The sequence below is a fragment of the Sylvia atricapilla genome, chromosome Z (genome assembly GCF_009819655.1).
Source record: "Sylvia atricapilla isolate bSylAtr1 chromosome Z, bSylAtr1.pri, whole genome shotgun sequence".
In the NCBI taxonomy this organism is placed as follows: domain Eukaryota; kingdom Metazoa; phylum Chordata; class Aves; order Passeriformes; family Sylviidae; genus Sylvia; species Sylvia atricapilla.
Genome location: NC_089174.1, coordinates 51,391,608 through 51,404,652, shown reverse-complemented (window position 1 = coordinate 51,404,652; position 13,045 = coordinate 51,391,608). Strand labels below are relative to the sequence as shown.

General features: G+C 49.3%; 1 long non-coding RNA gene across 3 annotated transcripts; it reads left to right on the top strand.

Moving 5' to 3' along the window:
- Positions 1 to 6,241: 6,241 nt before the first annotated feature.
- On the top strand, positions 6,242 to 11,068 carry LOC136373647 (uncharacterized). Of its 3 annotated transcripts, XR_010745690.1 has the most exons (4): positions 6,242 to 6,574; positions 8,636 to 8,739; positions 8,862 to 8,925; positions 10,148 to 11,068. It is a non-coding gene; the product is annotated as an uncharacterized lncRNA (long non-coding RNA). The 3 variants fall into 3 exon arrangements; XR_010745691.1 differs by lacking the exon at positions 8,862 to 8,925; XR_010745689.1 differs by lacking the exon at positions 6,242 to 6,574 and having other exon boundaries at positions 7,599 to 8,739.
- Positions 11,069 to 13,045: the final 1,977 nt, after the last annotated feature.

Sequence of the window (13,045 nt, the reverse complement as noted above, 5' to 3'; positions counted from 1 at the left end):
CCAATGCTTTCAGGGTGGTTTTAACAGCCCATTGTACCTCTCCACTTTACCCGCGGCTGGTGCATGGTAGGGGATATGATATACCCATTCAATGCCATGTTCCCTAGCCCAGGTTTTAATAAGATTATTTTTGAAATGAGTCCCATTGTCTGACTCAATTCTCCCGGGAGTGCCGTGCCTCCAAAGGACCTGCTTTTCAAGGCCCAGGATGGTGTTGTGGGCTGTAGCATGAGACACAGGATAGGTTTCCAACCATCCTGTGGTGGCTTCTACCATGGTCAGCACATGACGCTTGCCTTGGCGGGTTTGAGGCAGCGTGATGTAATCAATCTGCCAGGCCTCCCCATACTTGTACTTAGACCACCGCCCTCCATTATTCTAGCTGGTGGATGGGGTCCGCCACTTGGGACTCAGAGCGCCACAGCCACACCAAAGGATGTCTCACTAGAAACAGCTCCTTGGGGGGTCAGGGCGCTCCTCAGCTGGCAGAGGGGCTTCTCAACAGCGGGCAGAGCAATGATTTTTCAGTTCAGTAATTTCAGCTCTCAGTGATTTCAGCTCAGTGCTCTCAGCTCATGCCCTTGTGAGTTAGCCCCTCTTTTAGCCGGCCGTGGTGAGAGAGAGAGAGGTCTCGTATGGAATTTCCGTAGGTGGTACTTTATTGTAATGGTACTAGCGAAAGGGATCCAGGGACGAGGAACCTCTCTCGACCAGAGGAAACCCAGGGGTTTTTATGGGACACCAGGGTGGGAGGAAAAGGGTACAGAACCAATCAATTGTAACAGATCTACATAAAATCCTGAGGGGGCTTGTGGGTCTCCGGACAGGTCGCCGTGGCTAGGAGGTTTGTCTTTGTCTTAGGGGGTCTGGGTGAAGTTGCGAAATTCTTCCTTAACTCCTCAGCTTGTCTCCCTCCAGGGCAAAGCAGTTGGGGCTCCGCCCACCCCCACACTCCATACCAGAGAGGCTTCATCCGCTTGGCTTGTTTAATGACAGCACACGTCTCACAGTCACTGATAACTTGAGAGATGCTGTCCATGGTTAAATCCACCCCTCAGTCTCGTGCCCACTTATAGGTGGCATCTCTACCTTGGTGACCTGAGGCATCATGGGCCCATTGTGCTAGGAACAACCCTCCCTTGTGCTCCCAGTCAAGATCTACCTTCAACTCCCCTATCTTTGCAGCTTGATCTACCTGCTGATTATTTTGCTGCTCCTCATTAGCTCTACTCTTGGGGACATGGACACCTACATGGTGAATCTTCACAGGTAGGTTTTCTAACCGGGCAGCAATATCTTTCCATTCTTCAGCAGCCCAAATTGGTTTTCCTCTACGCTGCCAGTTCGCCTCTTTCCATTTCTTCAGCCATCCCCACAGAGCATTGGCTACCATCCAAGAATCAGTGTAGAGATAGAGCCTTGGCCACTTCTCTCTCTTTGCAATATCTAGGGCCAGTTGAATGGCTTTGAATTCAGCAAATTGACTGGATCCACCCTCTCCTTCAACGACCCCTACGACCTGTCATGTGGGGCTTCATGCAGCTGCCTTCCACCTCCGACCCATCCCTATGACACGGCAGGAACTGTCAGTGAATAAAACCTAACATATTTCCTCTGCTGGCAACTGGTCATATGGCGGAGCTTCCTCCACCCGGGTCACTGGTTCTTGTTCTTCATCTGGAACACTGAACCTTTCACCTTCGGGCCAGTTTGTAGTTACTTCCAAAATTCCAGGGCGATTCAATTTCCCAACTTGAGCACGTTGTACAATGAGGGCAATCCACTTGCTCCAGGTAGCACTGGTGGCGTGGTGGGTGGAGGGAACCTTTCCTCTAAACATCCACCCTAGCACCGGTAGTCAGGGTACCAGGAGGAGTTGTGCTTCCATACCTATAACCTCTGAGGCGGCCCGAACCCCTTCATAGGCTGCTAGAATTTCCTTTTCTGTTGGAGTATAGCTGGCTTCCGACCCTCGGTAACTTCGACTCCAAAATCCCAGTGGTCGGCCTCGAGTCTCCCCAGGCACCTTCTGCCAAAGGCTCCAGGACAGACCATGGCTCCCAGCTGCAGAATAGAGCACGTTCTTCACATCCGGTCCCATCCTGACTGGGCCAAGGGCTACTGTGTGAGCAATCTCCTGTTTGATCTGAGTAAAAGCGTGTTGCTGCTCAGGGCGCCACTGGAAAGTGTTTTTCTTGAGAGTTACCAGGTGGAGAGGGCTCACAATCTGACTATATTCTGGAATATGCATCCTCCAAAAACCTATGACACCCAGGAAAGCTTGTGTCTCCTTCTTGTTGGTTGGTGGAGACATCGCTGTGATCTTATTGATGACATCAGTGGGAATCTGACGCCGTCCATCTTCCCACTTAATTCCCAGGAACTGAATTTCTCTAGCAGGTCCCTTGACTTTGCTCTTCTTGATGGCAAAGCCAGCTTCCAGAAGAATCTGGATAATCTTCTCTCCTTTTTCAAACACTTCAGCTGCAGTGTTCCCCCACACAATGATGTCATTGATGTACTGCAGGTGTTCCGGAGCCTCACCCTCTTCCAATACAGTTTGAATCAGTCCATGACAAATGGTAGGACTGTGCTTCCACCCCTGGGGCAGTCGATTCCAAGTGTACTGCACACCCCTCCAGGTGAAAGCAAACTGAGGCCTGCATTCTGCAACCAGAGGAATGGAGAAAAAGGCACTGGCGATGTCAATAGTGGCATACCACCTTGCTGCCTTGGACTCCAGCTCATACTGGAGTTCCAGCATGTCCGGCACGGCAGCACTCAGCGGTGGAGTCACTTCATTCAATGCCCTGTAATCCACAGTCAACCTCCATTCTCCATCCAACTTGCGCACAGGTCAAATGGGGCTGTTAAAGGGTGAGTGGGTTTTACAGACCACCCCTTGGCTCTCCAACTCCCAAATCATTTTGTGGATGGGAGTCACTGCATCTCGAACTGTTCTATACTGCCATCGATGCACTATAGAAGTGGCGATTGGCACCTGCTGATCTTCCACCTTCAACAATCCCACAGCAGATGGGTCATCTGATAGTCCAGACAGGGTGTTTAGTTGCTTAACACCCTCTGTTTCTACAGCTGCTATTCCAAATGCCCATCTGAATCCCTTTGGGTCTTTGAAATACCCATTCCGAAGAAAATCTATGCCCAGAATACACGGGGCCTCTGGGCCGGTCACAATCAGGTGTCTCTGCCAGTCCTTCCCAGTCAGGCTCACCTCAGCCTCCAACAAAGTCAACTCTTGTACTCCCTCTGTCACCCTGGCAATGGAAATTGGTTCTGCCCCGACATGTTCCGATGGCACCAAAGTACATTGAGATTGAGTGTCAACCAGAGCCTCATGTCTTTGTGGCGCTGATGTGCCAGGCCATCGAATCCACACAGTCCAAAACACACGATTCTCCCCAACCTCTACCTGGCTAGAGGCAGGGCCCCTCTAAGCCTGATTATCTTTCTTTCTTTGGACATATGTCCTAGAGGTTCCCTCCAGAGGATCAGACATATCATCATCGTCCCGGCTGCAGACAAGTGGTGCTGCTCTCTGTTTAGTAGGACTTCCTCTTTGAATCCTACCTTCTTTCAATTTACGCACTCGTTGTGCCAGAGCAGCAGTGGGTTTTCCGTCCACCTCCTCATGTCCTCCCCAGCTTCACGCAAGAAGACCCACAACTCGGTTCGCGGGGTGCGCCTTCTCTCCCCAACAGAGGTACGCGCGCGTTGAACACCAGGGTCTCTAATTTGAACGGCCGAAATTTGGAGGAAGTCCTCCCTAATCTCTTCCCTGACTTTTTTGTGATTTTCCTCTAATTTATCTTCCAGTTTCTGCAGTCGCGTTTCCACAGCTGCAATCCTGGCGTGAGTTGGGCCATGTACTGCATCAGCATATGCTCGAAGCTTCCTTGCCATATCGAGCACGATTTCATGTGTCTCCTCCTGCTTCATTATTGCTAGAGCAGAAGCGTATTCAGATGGTCCAAGTCGTACAAGTTTCCACCACATCATGGGTGTACATGGTACCAAGTCTGTGTTCTTAGTGTTTAGGTCATCTGAGAAGATAATCTCTACCACTGCCATTTCTCTCAAGCGTTGGATCCCTTGTTCTATGGTCTTCCATTTGGTCTGCTGCATGTAGAGATCGTCTGCACACAGGTATCTTTGTGCCACACTTCCCAGGACTCATTCCCAGAGACTGCAAGGGGTAGCCTCCCTCATCATTCCTTGGTCAATAACTGGATCATGTGACAGGGAGCCCAAATGCCTTGCTTCAGTGCCATCCCGAATTGTAGCTTCACCTGCAGCATCCCAAAGACAGACTAACCAACTAATTATAGACTCATCTGGTCGTTGGGTGTAATCCTTTCTTAAACCTCAAAGGTCCTTCAGGGAGAAAGAACCGATAGTGGGTCCTGATCTTGTGCCAGCTGGTTGGACATTTGATCTTAGGCCAGTTGGTCCGGCTTCCAGTCGGGTGTCAGTTGGTTCAGCTTCTGATTTTATATCAGTTTGTCCAGCTTCTGATTGGGTGTCCTCGGGAGGCTTTGAGGGCCCTTCACCTTCATCTTCATCATCATCATCATCCTCTACTGGTCGATCAGTCTTTCGTGCTCTCTTTGCCCCGGCGACTGCCAGTGTCTTAGACTCCCTGTCTGGTTTAGCTGTTGGCCTGGAGCCCAGGATATTAGCTGCAGCCTGAGTGACTGGGGTGGTAACTAGCTTATCTCCCTGTTCCCTTTCTTTTATCTGCTGTCCTTCAGTATCTAGCAGAGTACGGTAAACATATGCCAGGGCCCAGCTCACTGCAATAATCCTTTTCTCCTTAGTATTACCACGGCACTTCTCTTTCAAATATTTTGTCACCTCAGCTGGGTTCTGAATTTGTTCAGATGGGAAGTCCCAGACTATAGGATCAGAAAATTCCTTTAAAATTTGGCCTATATCTTCCCATTTCCCACTCCACTCAAGATTCCTCTTTGTGGGCTTTACCCCTAAATTAGGAGTCTCATTAGCCCTTTTAGAAATCTCAGCTTTCATTTTATATAAACTGCAGACAGTATAGAGAAAACTTACTAGATTAAATGCCAGAAAGGTGGTCTCTTTAGCACTCAGGGGAAACTGAACATTTTCTAATAGAGATGTAAAAAATTCAAAGGAGAAGAGGGAAGACAGAGGCTGAAAAAACTCTCCCCCTGCTTCTCCCCTAACAAACTGAATGCACCACCATAACAACAAACTATACACTCCTGGAACAGATTTAAGCATCTTAACAGCCCTCCTATAAAGCATCACAAGCAAGCCCAGCCCAATGAATATTCTGGTTAGTGCCCCACGGCCCCAAAAAGTATGTATTAGTAGCGATACCAGAGCTTTTTCTATGTAAGGGAATAACCCTAGGTACCACAGAGGTATTAAGACCTCAAAAACCCCTGGGGACCAGAAATATTGGCAGGCTTTCACCCCGAATGACATTATGAATCCAGAAAAAACCATCCCAATACACCCACAAAACAACTAGAACCACCAATATTATTATTAAGGTTTTTCCACTTCCTCTGGCCTCGTTTCCCAGCCAACGCACCAAGAAATGTCCTGGTTTGGAATAAATTAGGGAAGAACCTCTAAAAGGAGTCCCCTAAACCAAAACCTCCACCACCCCTTCCCCTCCCCAGCCCTGGGTTCGGGAAGGAAAAATACCTTGGAGGAAAAATGGAAAAACCAGTTTATTGACAATAAAAAAAAGCACTCCCCAACACCACAGGTGGGAAAAGGGCGTTACTGTGATGAGGAGGATGTGACGCGTCTCTTGCAGGCCCGGGACTTCTCCAACTTCTCAGGTCAGGTCCGGAGCCGGTTCAAACCCTGCGCGGGGGTGGGGGGGCGGGGGGGAAGGAAGAAAGGAAAAATAAACCAAACAGAAGCAGCAGAAAAGCCAGCAGCAGGAGAGAGAGAGAGAGAGAGAGAGAGAAAAAGAGAAAGGGAAAGAAAGCAACAGAAAAAACAACAGCAGCGAAGCAAGGCAGCCAAGCTAGCAAAAAGCGGAAGCAGAAAAGCCGACAGCCGCAGCAAAAGCAAAAGCAAAAAAACCCTGCAGGCTCCCGCCCAAGAGGGAGGGGCAGCTGCCAGACACAACAATGTCATCCGGGATATGGGATATATGGGATAGGAGGCAGGTCAACCCAGAACAATGGGCCAGCTGTTAAAACCAGGTGGAGCAATGTTCCTTATCTCTTCCAGGATCCATCCCTCCTCCAGGGGATATCTTCTGTGAATGGGCCATTAAGGCTCACCACATGACTGATAAAATTTCATCTTTCCATTGTGAGATGCTCCACCCAGTGGGAGGAGCCAGGCATTCCTACCTGGATAAAAGCTGAGATTCAGAACAGCAGAGCACCTGTTCTTCCACTGGATTTCCCAGAGGGAGACCAGACCCTTCTTGCCACCACTGGACCCTTTCTACAGGATTATCTCTACTCCAACACAACATCTGTTATTCCAGGAGGACTTGTTTGATTGCTACCAACACCCTGACCTTGGTGTCAGGTCGTATTCTGACTCTGTCAGTGTTTCTAGGATTTTTTGTTTGCTTGTTTTTTGTACTAGTACATTTGTATTTTTAATATTCCTAGTAAAGAACTGTTATTCCTATTCCCATATCTTTGCCTGAAAGCTCTCTTAACTGCAAAATTATAATAATTTGGAGGGAGGGGGTTTTACATCCTCCATTCCAAAGGGAGCGCCAGCTTTCCCTGGCAGACATCTCTCTTTCTAAACCTAGACATTTGTATTGCCCTTAGGAGAAAACCAAAAGGAAAAACTACTGTTTAAAAAAAAATCATGAATGAGAAAATGGTTTTACTTTTAGGTGGTATGTTAGGCCCCTTCAATCTGCAGAGACTTTGTCACTTACTGCACTGCAATTAAGATACAAAATTACTGGAATCAGCTCTTGTAGAAATGTACATGACTTGTCATAAGGAAATCATGATGAGAAAGGATGATTGTAATACTAGATTGTGTTGCCCTAGCAGAGAGGGAACACAGTGCATGTCCATCTATGCTTCAGGTGTGTCAAAAGGAAATTCAAATATTTAAGTTGTATTTTGGAGAAAGAGCCATAAATGCTAACAAAGAGAGGCCATAATTAAGCTCTCACATCTGATCACAAAAACCTGGCAAGAGGTTTTCACATAGCTGTGGGATCTGACATCCAGAGATTCCTAGGTTAGGGAAATTGACTAAGTCTTTGACTGGCACCACTGAGAACTTAGAAAACATCTAGTGGAGAGATAATGCAGAAATTAGGACCTCTTGAGAGATCAACTGCAACTACCTGCAGTTGCAGCAGGAGCACCAGCCTGTATTAACTTAGTGGCAGCATCAGTAGGAACCCAAAGTTCTAACACCACAATGGATACATAGGTACCACATCTTAACACCTTTAATGCAAAAACCTAATACAAGTACCTGATGATGGACAAAAACATCACCAGTGTGAGCAAGTGATCCACATTTCAAGTAAAGCACAGACTGATTTAACTGATGTTCCCGCCCAAGAGAAGGGCGGGAGACAAGGTCAGACCAGATCTAGTTCTATTTAAGGATGGCTTGTGCCACTCCCTACAAGGATAGCAACAGACTGGATGTGCTGTGGTGAGCTGGGGACAGGTAACAGAAGCAGAAACACTGGCAGCAAAGATGAGTGCACAAGCAGCAGAACTAGTAGCTTTGAGGCATGCAGCACATATGGAAAGAGGGAAATGACTGAACATCTGTACAGATTCTTGATATGCTCTTGAGATATGTCACGCAACAAGGGTGTTAGGGGGAAAATATGGATCTTCACATCACCTGGCATCATACACTCTTGTGACTCTGATGGCTGACCAGAGGAAATGACAAATTTCATAGACCCTAAGACAATCAATGAGAAGGACTGCTCTAAAGAGGAAGATATACAATGGGAAAAATGAAAGGCAACTCAAAATAATATTGGGATGTGGACAATTAGGGGAGTACCAATTCTGACAAAGAATATTTAGTCACTCTAGGTAGATGGTTTAATGATAAATCCCATGGAGGGACACAGGCAGTAATTATTAAAGTACGAAAAATATGGCCAGCTCCAGGAATTTATACCACCACAAAAGAGAATCACAAATGGCTTCCCAACTTGACATGAGTTTTCAAGTAGCAGACTGTGCTCTCAGTTAGGAGGGTGACCATGGACCAATTTCCCTTTTCAGGGACTGCAAAGAGACCGTGCCAACATGCCATCTGTGGTTTGGCTGGGTGGTAGTAGCCAGCTGTCAGGCTTGGGCAAGAGCGTTTCCAACAAGACTGACTTATTCAGGAGCAGTAAAAGAAGCCTTCATAAAGAAACCAGTGCTCATTTTATAGCAAATGTGATACCAAAATTTTCTAGATAGAAAGTTTCTACAACAGTTTTGAATATTAGAAAGCAAGAATTCTGCACTGAAGCATGCTGGTCACAGGCTGATCCTTCCTCTAATTAATTTCCTGAGTGTTGGGTAAACAGAATTTTTATCATACTCACTGATTTACATAATGCTTAGCTATCCCCACTTACTTCATGTGTATGTTTTACTTTATTTTACAGAGTCACACCCCTTCTCAGAAGTCCTTATACGGTTCTTTGGTCTTCTGTGGTCTTCAGCATCTGGTGTCCTTTTTAGGTGGCCACTACTCAACCCTCGCTTTTGAGTAAGCACAGCATTGTTTATAACTCCTGCTTTTTTCAGCCTTGCAGAGCTTAGCTGGCATCCTGCTTGTGTCTTGCATGACTTCTGCTTGATTGAGTTAAATCCTATTTTTATTTCTCCAAGGCTATGCTGTTCTGTTCTATTGTCCTTGTCAAATACAATCAATCAGCTTGCTAATAACACCAAGGTAATGTACACATTCAATCCCCACATGAAACATTTATTTAAAGAGTTGGCCTCAATGATAATTTTAGGTCCCTTCCAATTCCGAATATTTTCTGTTAGATGGAGATGAATGCTTGACTCAGTAGATTAACAAGTACAAAAGGATAAATCTCTTGATCAGTAACTGACTTTTGAGGATCCTTTGTGGTTAAAAGGGGTGAAGAAAAAGTGATTTGAGAGAAGAGCTGTCCTGTGGCTTAGGAGAGCCAGAAACCACTTCATATTTCCATTCAGGCAGCCCTGAGAGCTCCTGGGATCAGCAATACAGGGACCTCCAATCACTGTAGCGAAGTGAACGACAGCCATTTTCCAAGAGAGAAGATCGCTTCCTCCATGCCTCACAGAGCTGGTTTTGCAGCCACCCGAATCTGGAGGAAGGATTTCTCTGTGCAGTTCTTAGAAAGCGCCGGATTTGATTTCCAAGGTTACAGATGGAGGGGCTAAAGTTACTTGATGTGCCTTGAAGGGCTGGAACAGAGAGGAATAGAGAGACAAGGTCAGAGCCCAGACCTTTGGGGACCCCAGGAATCTCTCCAGTCAGGGCAGCCCCACTCTGTCCCACCCCACCCAATCCCAGCTCTTCCCATTCCCAGAAGGGAACTGGAAGAAAGAGGGTAAGCCCTAAGGTGCCTGCCATGAATACCCCAAGTGTCCCTTAAATCTCTGCCTGCTCTGCCCACACCACCCCTCTCGTGAACAGAGAGCAGAGCCATGCCCAGGATCTTTCATGCATTCACACCCATCCCTTCTGACATCCCACTGCTCTCATTGATCCCGATTGGTGACCTAGAGCAATTCCTGCTGCCTGCTCAAGTGGCAGCTGCTGAGCACTTAGGGACAACAAGCCTATCATCACCCCAGTGGCACAGCTCCCCAACACCAGTGCTGCCAGTTTGGCCACATGTCCTCTTCACCTTGGCAGGGCTGAGCCACATATAAAGCACAAGAACAAGGGTGGAAGAGGGTGGCAGGGAGTCCTGAGGCATAGTCAGTGTACCACAGCCACTGGGCTGAGTCCTGCTGATGTGGCTGTGGCCAAGCTGCAGTAGGGCAGTGAGGGACCCTGAGGGTTTTGGCTCACCAGTGAGCCTGATAGCTGCCTCTCGCATGGACTTCTGTGGGCTCTGCAGGTACATCACAGACTGGCGCAGGTACCCATCTGCTCTGTCTCTCTCCTCTTCCAGCTGAAGAGAGAACAAGAGGCCAGAGGGAAGGATTGGCACCGACTCTTACCCTTGGATGGGCAGCCCCTGCACCCAGGACTGACATCTCTGCACAGACACCCCTGATGGCCAGCCAACAGCTGGGTTGGAGGGAGCAGAGAGATGGTTACTCTAGAGGAAGTCTCAATACTGTCCTGATACCAAAACACAGCTGGGTTGGGGCTTTGTTGGCAGCCTGGCCGAGGGAAGCACAGGAGCCTGGAGAAGACCTTGCTGAGCCACACACCACAGAGGAGTAATGTGTGGGGAGCAGTCTGTTGGTGGTAAGTGCAGCAATAGACAGGCGCCACAGCTGCCAGCCCATTACAGTGGGTATTGAGGGCAGAGAGCTTGTTCAGACACAGTCTGGGGCTTTGAGGCCACCCTTACCAGGCACTCGCCAAACCTCCACAGCTCTTCCGTCTCCAGAAGCTGCTCAAGATTCCGCTTCTTGAGGAATATTGTTGCTTGAAGCAAGGTTTCCCAAGAGGCCTGCAGAGCAGCAGAGACTGGGAGATGGCACAGCATTGCAGGGCATAGGACCAGCCAAAGGCCAGGAAGAGGCAGAAGTGCTGTGGTCTTTGAGGCATTAGAGCAGCAGGCAGCTGAGCCTGCTCACGGGGCACACCAGTAGCTCAGTGTCCTCACCTCTGCCACAAACTGATTCTCATCGTACATGTGGTAGAAGAGCGGGAGCAGGCTCTGGTGCATGCAGTCATTCAGGGGCTTTTCTGCTTTTTCCCCTACCAACCCCATCACTGCTTGAAAGAGGCGAATGGACAGCAGCTGCACATGGCTGGCATCCTGGTGAAGAGAGCAAGAACCCCAGTGCTGCCTATTCCAGGCCCACCTGGAACTGAAAATCCAGAAGGGAACAGTTTCCTGGCAGCATCTGGGGGAGGTGGGGGGAGTGGGGTGGGGCACAGAGCTTTACGTTGTCAAAGAGTGGCCGGAGTGCCTCAACCAGCTGCAGAGCAAGGGAACTGGCAATTGGCTCATCTCTGTTCAGGAACATCTCACTGAGCACGGAGAGGGTCATCCACACCACCTCTCTGTCTTCGTCCTTCAGCACCTCTGTGAGGCTTTCAGTCAGGTTTTCCATGCTTTCAGCCTGTGTGGAGCACAGTGCAATGTTGTGAAGCCGTGAAAGGCTGCACTGCCAAAACCACTCCAGCAGTTCAAGACCATGCTGCTGCCTCAGACCTCAGAAGCCAAAGTCTCTGGGCAGGCAAATGGGGAGTCAAGAGAGCTGGAAGAAGCTGCCCATCTTCTAAACTCAACCAATTGCAAACTATTGTGTTACTCAGCCAAATACTGCCTGCACAGCTTCAGCTGTGCAGCCTCCTTCTCACCATAGCAGGTCTCTTGCAAAGTACCAAGAGGCATCTGAGCATCAGGAGACGCATCACACTGCACTGCTTCAATAGGTAGATTTGGACAAGCTGTAGGATGCGTTCATTCCAGTTCTCTAAGTTAAGGCAAGGTAGGACCTGAAACACAAAGTAGTGAGTGTCATAAGTGTCGCTTCAGCAGCAAGGGTCGAAGGGCACACAGCAGAGCCCACTTCTGCCCCTCCTTCACCAACTGGACTCCCCTGCAGCTGCACCTCCAAGAGGGCAGAGTGGGGGGACACAGCTCAGCAAGGCAGTGCTCACCATCAGGCTCACCTCAACAAGGAAGGCCATGGCAGCGACCTCCCAGCGTGCCTCCTCTTTGTGGAGGAGCCTGAACAGGTAGCGTGCAATCCGGTAACACAAGGACTGTGAGATCCTGAGCATTGCTCTGGCAGGGGAAAAAAGACATTGTGGACTCTGAGCAGGGCAGGAAAGCCTCTCCTGGGACAGACTCAGAGAGGCCTCTTCTTTCACCACTACCTCTTGCAAGGAGGAAGGTGGAGCCAAACACCAGCAGGCTCATTTCAGGAATGAAGAGGCTGAAAAACCACCCATTCTGCCCACAGGGCCGTCCTGTCCCCCAGGCTGTCAGTAGCCCTCCATGCACCCTCCCTGTTCTCAGCAGGCTCTCCTCAGTGAGGCTGCCTGCAGACAGAGCCCCTGCTCTGTGCCATCAGCACAGAGATGCTTGCACTCCTCATAGAAAGAGATGGTGGCACTTTGGGTTGTGGCTGCTCCGGTGAACCCAGCCCTTCAAGGCTTTGTCATTCTGCTGCCCCATTCCTCAGTGACAAGTCCCTCTCCCCCATGACCACAGGGATTCTGTAGAGATTGTGGAGAAAGAATAGCTGGAGCAGGGAGAATGGGCTCTCACCTGGCCAGAAGACCCATTGTATGGTGGTGGGTGTCAGTGTTGAGGAGTGTGTCCCAGCCACACTCACGTTCAACTCCAGACACCACATCCTCGTACTCAAGGTGACTGAGCAGTGCTTTCATGGTCAGCAATCCAAATCTGTGTGCAGAGCAAAGCCCAGGTCATGCTAGGAATCCTGGCCCCAGCTCCAAGGGTACTGCAGAGACAGGAGGGCCAGAATGGAGCACCTGTTGGGGTTTGCGGGCAGGCAGTGCTTTTGCTGGCACTGTGTCCAGAAGGCATTGACCTCCACTGGCATCTGCTCTGTGCTGGAGAAAACTTGGAAGAGCAGGCCCACAAAGAGGCGAGGGAAATGCAGAATCAATATCTCTGGGCACTGGGGCAGGTGAATGATCTCCCACAGTGCTCTGGTTGCCTGCAAAAACCAAAACAGCCAGAGACCACGCTCAGCAGCAAGACATCTGCGTGGCAGGACCCAGCCATGGGAGGATGAAGGTCAGGCCTTGCTCTGTGCCAGGGCAGACACAGGGGGAGCAGCGTCTGACCTGGCTGCCTCTGCACCTCTGTGACCTCAGGTTTCTAGCACACCATGTAAGGCAGGGGATGGAGTGG